The sequence below is a fragment of the Chlamydotis macqueenii genome, chromosome 5 (genome assembly GCF_036417535.1).
Source record: "Chlamydotis macqueenii isolate bChlMac1 chromosome 5, bChlMac1.mat, whole genome shotgun sequence".
In the NCBI taxonomy this organism is placed as follows: Eukaryota; Metazoa; Chordata; class Aves; order Otidiformes; family Otididae; genus Chlamydotis; species Chlamydotis macqueenii.
This window is the reverse complement of record NC_141560.1, coordinates 482230-488229: the sequence shown is the minus strand read 5'-3', so window position 1 is coordinate 488229 and position 6000 is coordinate 482230.

Here is a 6000-nt window from a genome sequence, read left to right as displayed (position 1 = left end):
ATCGGAAAGTGTCCATCACATAGCACGAGAATTATAGAGCAGCGTGGGCCCGCGTGATCCAACCCTGCCAGCCTGAGGAGCCCAGACGTTTTGGAAGAGGTAAATGAACAGGAAAGAGGCAGACTATGGCTCTCACCGCTTTAACCATTTACATCCTCGTCAGAGCCAGACCCCTATCTGCATAGCTGTAAGACTAAAACTGTACAAATCAACGTCTTTCGGGAAGGAAATGAGGAGTCGTCATGAATTTAAAAACAAATCATCAGATTTTCTGGCATCCACAGATGCTTCAACCCCTTTACTGGAAACATTTGAGGCACGAATCTACAAAAAAATGTTTGCAAAATCCACGCAGAAGTACGCAAAGCAGTGAATGGAGCTGGAACATTCTAGGGGCTGGAGGCACCCTCAGGGCATCCCTGCCCACATCCTCAGGCACTGGAGGGGGAAAGGATCTCTTCTAGTCCTTGCACTAAAGATACAAAAACGTAAAATTCACTGAAAAGATTATCTGAGGCAAAAAGAATCTGTTTAATAGAAGCACATCTCTCTGAAGGAGCAGAAACATGACAATTTAACACGCAAAATCAATTATACCATGGAAATGGCAAAGCTCATGAGTACAACATTTAAGAAGTGTTTGCACGTACCATGTGAAGGAGCTGTAAAAGCAGATTGCGCGTTTTTGGAAACATGGCTGTCAGCAGATGAAACCTCAGCCAGTAGCAGGCAACAGCCAAGAAGCAGGAGCATTATCACCATCATCCCTAATTTAGGGAAACATTCTTGAAGAAATTGCTCCAGCCAAATATGTGCAACATTTGGCTCCAGCTGAAATCTCACCTTAATCAATATGCTACAGGCAAGGCAGGGTGGAATTGAGATCTCTGGTCTTAAAACCACTGAGCTTAAGTTTCTCTCGGTGCATCCTTCCAGCCTCAGAGGATAGCTCTGTGCGGCTGGAGCCCTCCGGCCCAGGTCTGTCCGTGTTGCACCCAAGGAAATGGCTCATTCCGGCTTTCAGCTCAAGCTCTGGCTTTGGGAACATCCAGCAGCTTTCATATCTGCAGGGCAAATTTAGATTTGGTTGTGCTTTGTTATGGAGATGGCCACATTGCAGAGCAATTAAAAATTAAACACCAGCAATATAGCAAAGATGAAAATACCGTTTCTGTTTGGGGACAGACAGTATCGCACCGCCATTCCAAGATGTTTGGCAGTATCCAGCTCCTTCCTGGGAAGCCAGGCCTTTGCTCCAGCGTCAGACAGCAGGTCCGCAGGATAATCCCATCTGCGCGTTCCGGGGGCTCCCCTCGCCTGACCCAGCACGGTGAACTTTACTTTCGGATGGCAGCGTGCCAGTGAGGACGACACAGAGGTGTTAACACGTTCACGTGGTCAGGGCAGATCTCACACGAGGCAGCAAAAGCATTACACAGCACAAAGCTAGCAGTGACGATCGGTACTGACAGTCGCGTGCGAGAGTCACACACTCGTATACGGGAATCAGAAAGCTTTAAAACCTCACCTCCACCAAAACCACGGCTTTGTTACCTCAGTCTCTCATGCTTAGTTCTGCCTACCATTTTTGAGAAAAGCTGATTTAAAAATACAGCTCACCCCCGTACCTCAAAAGAACTTAAAAAGAAGGGCAGGAAACAGGTTCTGAAGTGTTAATACATGGGAAGCTCCTCGCAACACAAAATCATTAATTTGTGCGATGACTGCATAATTAATTCTTGGTCTCATCTCATTCTCTTTTAAATGTATTCCCACACTGCATAGAAGTTGTTGGCTAATGAATTAAACAGTTTGATGTTGATGAATCACAATTTTGCTTATCAATATTAAAATACTGCCAGCGGTATGTTTTTCAGTTTGGGTCGCGGACGTTTAAGCTGTAATACTGTCAGAGATGCAGACCTCATGTTTTCACGAGCCTCAGTGCAGAATCAGAGTCCAAGCTGTGTTTTCAGATTTGGGGTTTCTGAACTATTTTTATTTGTTTTCTTCCATCCAAGCAACGACATGAGCATAAGGTATCTTGCAAAACTTCAGATTTATCAATAACAGCATCTGAGATGGAGAAGTGCAGTTACTCGGGAAACCTCAAGCCAGAGCTCGTTTGTTCCTCGGACTGTGATTAATGGGGTAAGCGACACCAGATGGCAAATGCTTTGAGAAGACTCTGCTCCCCAAAGAAGTGTTAATTACTTCCAAAGCCACAGCCACAGGATAAGGGAGAATGAACAGGTCCCAGCCCGGCGCTAAAGGGGACACAGGAGCGATGGGTACCTCAGCACACGGGCTCTGCGAGGGACCCCGTGGGGCTCGGAGCTCCCGCCAGCACCCACCCCCCAGCCAGGACCAGGGTCTCTGTGCTGGGTCTTCTGGGGCAACCGATGTATCCTCGCCATCCTGCCTGCCTCTAACACACTACCCATATCCCAGAAAAGCCACCTCCGGCCTCCAGAGGAGGAGAACTGCCAGCCTGAGAGTCAATGAGCCCTTTACGCTCCCTGTGACAACAGGCAGAACACACTCACCGGTGAGGTAAGGCACCTACTTGTGCAGATTTTGGCATGACAATGCCCTTGAGGCTTTCATCTCAGTGTTCACAGCTGCGCAGGCAGCACCTCTCCCTTAAACCCATGCTCAGCTGCTGGGCCAGGTGTACCCGGTTCGTAGAATTCCCATGCACAAAGTTCACCCAGCAAATGATATTTAAAAGCACAACAGTATTTATTGCTCTGTTATAGCCTTGCATAAGCAGCTACCAACATAAGCAGTTCCAGTTCCTAGCATAAGCAGTCACCAGCGCATTGTTTTCCCTTTGTGAGAGTCTCACCAACCCAACTAAGCCAGAGACACCGCAAGCAGGAGGGTGATGATCAGCGGGGTCAGAGCAGAGAAGGGAGGCAGGCGCAGCACCTTCAGGGTGTCCCCTGTTGTTCGTAGAGTGAGCTCTGGGTCCTTTCTCTCCCTCTCTGCTCCGAGCCGCCTCTGTTTATCCCCTCAGCAGATTCAGTGGCAGAGTACCGACCAGGCGTTGGTGCACACGTGGCCAGCGCATGCAGCAAGGCTGCCAGGTACGTGCCCCGCTGGGGAACAGCGGTTCCCAGATAGCAGCAACATCCTGCTCAATAACACCCCCTCCTAGCTCCCCTCTCCCAGATAACACCCCTCCTAGCTCCCTTCTCCAAGGTCGCATTCCCATGGCTGTGTGCAGCTTGTAATTTCCCACAGTGGCCCTACACGGACCGTCACTGAGATCCCTCTCACACCAGGCTGGTGCTGGGACATCTCCACGCCGCACCGCGGGCTTTGTGCTATGAGCAGGTTTCATCAAAGGGACTGTAAGAGGAGGAGACCCTATGGCTGCTGAAATTATTTGAAAGGCAAAACACATATCAGATGAGACACCAGCATGGAAGCCACACCGCTGCAGCGCAGAGGAGCAGAGCCCGGCACGCCTGCTCGGTGGGACCAGCCCAGCAGCGCACGCGGTGACGCCCAGCCCGGCAGGGACCCGAATCGTCGCCGTCAGCGCATCGTCGGTCTCTGCCCTTCCACAACAACAGCCCTGCCACCTCAGCACCAGCCGTCTCTTTGCTTTATTGCCCAGTAAATACAATTCCTGCACACCTGCAAGTCATACAAGCCTGCTTCCACCTCTCTGTGAAGGGTAAAAACGCCCAAGGAAAAGCCACAGGAGGCAGAGGGCTGCGGGAGGGCGCAGCAGGCGATGAGAGCCCTGGGCAGGAGGGCAGGAGCTGGGCAGGAGCAGGTCTGGGCTGCAGAGCTCGGGCCGACCAAACCTGGAGTGCAGCCGGCCGGGCTCCGGCCGAGCGCCGCGTGCAGCGGAGGGAAAGGGGCCGGAAGCGCCTGGCTGCCCGCGGAAGGCTGACTCCTCAGGAAGCTCAGCCAGGCCCAGGCTGAGCCGGGAGGTGGAGGAGTGCCATCAGATAGCGATACCAGCAGCAAGAACAAGGCGTTGGTTTTGCCAAGACACCTCTGCTTCAGCAGCCGCTCCGTGCAGCCCTCACCAAGGTGGTGAAATGCAGCAAGATCAGCTGTCCCAAGGCCAGCGAGGCTCAGGGACCAACACCCCATTTTGTGAATTAAAGAGAAAAAAAGCCACTGAAATTTTTAAAAAGACAATATTAAGGAAATTCAAAGAGCATCATAACTGCCTTTCTGAAGAAAGCTGACTCAGGATGTCAGATGGAGACCTCTCAGAGGTCCAAAAACCATCACAAGGTAAAGCAGACTTGAATCCCCAAAGCAATGAGAAAGTGCTGTTTCATTATGTGTTTCCTCCAGGGAAAAATAAAATTAAAAAAATGCACCTGCATTATGAGGTGCCAGCAATAAAACACCAGCAGTAAACGTAAGCTCGCTGTAGAGCCTGAGAGCTCTGGCATGGTCGCTGTCACGGCACACGGCAGCAACGGCTGCCTTGTGAAGGGCAAACCAAGGAGATCGTCTGGTAAGACAGGAACACCAAAGGGTCCAACACTGATGACAAATGCAGATCTATCAGGCTGACAGTGCCCAATCCACAGGGAACCGGAAGGGCTCCTCAAAACTATTTAATGTAAGACAATAAATGAAGATTCACTTGGACTATTTTACAAACAGTAAGAATAAGCCTTAAAAGCAAGTGCGATGAGAGGTCTACTCCTTCTGCAATTTCACTGCTCAAAAGGTCACTTTGCAGAAGAGGCAGCCCTTCTAAAAACACCTCCCAAGACGAGCCTCTGGAGCAAGCGCAGCAAACAAGTGAGGTGGTTGTTAATGCCCACCTGACCTCCACACCCCTGAGAAGGCAATCGCCAAGAGCAACTGCACCAACGGCACAGGGTACAGGGCACCCTTGCCAATAAAGGCAGCGTACACTGCTTCCTCTAACAGGGCAGGAGCTTTACTGGAGCCTGAGCTTCCAGACTTCTGGCGGCAGAGCTGAGACCCTGGACGGCGGGGAATGGACTCTCAGCAGCCACTCTGATAAAACTGAGTTACTTCAGCACACATTGCCAGCTACATGGCCCACGGCTGGTGCTGAGGGTCTGCACTGCAAGAGCTGCATGATGCTTCTGACACCGCATCCCTATGGCCATCAGAGATGGGCTGGACCATCCCCAAATCCAGCCACAGTGCACCTTCCATCTTCTGACCCCCTGAACCACCCAGAGATTCTCCCATCATAGATTCTTTTAGGAGTCAGTATTCAGTATTTATCCCTGCCATGAACAGGGATTACTGTTCATGGCACCACTCCGAACACATGTAGCAGTGGCTAGATTCTTCAGCTACACTGAGGAAAACATTGTACCAAGTACTGACTGTGCTTAGGGAAAGACCATTTCCACCCCAAACCGCTCACCATCTAAGTACATTGGATAGAAAACCACGTAACGTATCAGCTTGGATTTGGTGTATTGACTTGAAAGATTCTATATTAACTAATCCCTTCAAATATCTGATCTAGTTCAATAGCACTTTATGAAGTAATTTAATAAATAGAAACTTAATACGAACTGTGACTGTGCATAACCAACAGCAGTAGTTCTGTAACGTGCAAAGCTGTCATCATGTCAGATGGCAGCCATGGAGACAGGGAGACGGCTACACGGAGCAGAGGGACCAAAGGTGGGGCTGAAGAAGTTTACAAAGAGGGAAAACAGGAACTTCATTAGGGAACGAGTGTTGAAATTATTGGGGAGTGATGTCTCCTGAGGAAGAAGGACCAACTGCCTAGTGTCACCACTCTTCACGTGAGATCTTCCCATCTTCTGAAGCACTGGGGATTCAGCTCCGCGATCTCTCACTTGCTATCACTTTTCCTACACTGTTCCAACAATTAGTCCACTAGCCTAATTTATCATACAAGAAAGTTAATTAACTATGCATTTCAGCCATCTTTCAAAGAAATTGTCAATAATAACATAATTGATCACTAAACCCAAGGAAAGAGAAACAACAAAAAGTCAAGATATG